This window comes from Macrobrachium rosenbergii, chromosome 56, assembly GCF_040412425.1.
Source record: "Macrobrachium rosenbergii isolate ZJJX-2024 chromosome 56, ASM4041242v1, whole genome shotgun sequence".
In the NCBI taxonomy this organism is placed as follows: domain Eukaryota; kingdom Metazoa; phylum Arthropoda; class Malacostraca; order Decapoda; family Palaemonidae; genus Macrobrachium; species Macrobrachium rosenbergii.
In genome coordinates this window covers 37,401,664-37,403,353 of record NC_089796.1, presented here as the reverse complement: position 1 = coordinate 37,403,353, position 1,690 = coordinate 37,401,664, and positions in this window count along the sequence as shown.

The following is a 1,690-nucleotide window of genomic DNA, read 5'->3' as shown; positions in this document are numbered from 1 at the left end:
ATATATACATATACATACATACATATATATATACATATAATATATATATATAATTTATATATATATATATATATATGTATATATATATATATATATATATATATATATATATATATATATATATATATATATATATATATATATATATATGTATATATATATATATATATATATATATATATATATATATATATATATATATATATATATATATATATATATATATATATATATATATATATATATATATATATATATATATATATATAATCACTACTAGTAATCTTCTTAGACACGAACATATATTACTCAGTTGTATTCCACATGGGAAAATGCAATGCGTAAATAGTTAGAATATGCCGAACAGTTTCGTCCTCAATGGACCTCTTCTTAAAGCCTTCCTTAATAAACGCTCCAAGAAGAGGTCCATTGAGGACGAAACTGTTCGGCATATTCTAACCATTTACATATTGCATTTTCCCATGTGGAATACAACTGAGTAATACACACACATATGTATATAATTTATTTATATATATATATATATATATATATATATATATATATATATATATATATATATATATATATATATATATATATATATATATATATAGAAATTAATGGCATGGTTCGCTGGCCCTATCTTTTATCAAGATTTTAAATCAGTATATATTTTTTGTTCAAAGTCAGAGTATTGATGAAAAGATAGTTTCTGAACTATGTCATTAACTTCAAGAGAAACTGCATAAGAGATGAAATATGCCAAAATAGCATATATATATATATATATATATATATATATATATATATATATATATATATATATATATATATATATATATATATATATATATATATATATCTTATGCAATTTCTATTGATGTTAATGACATTGTTCGCAGACTTTCAACAGAAAAAATTATATACTAATTAAAAATCTTGATAAAAGATAGGGATGGCAAACAATGCCATTAACTTCAATAAAAAAAAAAAAATATATATATATATATATATATATATATATATATATATTTATGTATATGTATATATGTGTATATATATGTATAGGTATATGTATATGTGTATGTGTGTGTGTGTTTTCCAGTATGAAGCCGCGTTCCCAAATAAAGTTTTTGGTTCTAATTGCAGGCTGATAAAAACCAGGGTTAGTTACCCAGCTGTGAACAGGTACTAGTATCAGCTTAGTCAAAGATACATATAAGGACAGCAATTTCTTGTCGAGATAGGGCTTGTATATAAACCCAGCTGGCTAAACCTACTGGAGCTGTCCCGGCTAAGGAATACGATACAAATATATATATATACATACACACACACACACACACACACACACACACACACACATATATATATATATATATATATATATATATATATATATATATATATATATATATATATATATATATATATATATATATATATATATATATATATATGTGTATGTGTGTGTGTGTTTTTGAGTATATTTCCCAAATAAAGTTTTGGTTCGATTGCAATACCAGTTATATATAGGTACCAGTATATATCAAGATACATATAAGGACAGCAATTTCATATAGTTGGCTAAATATATATACAAATACATACACACATATATATATATATATATATATATATATATATATATATATATATATATATATATATATATATATATATATAT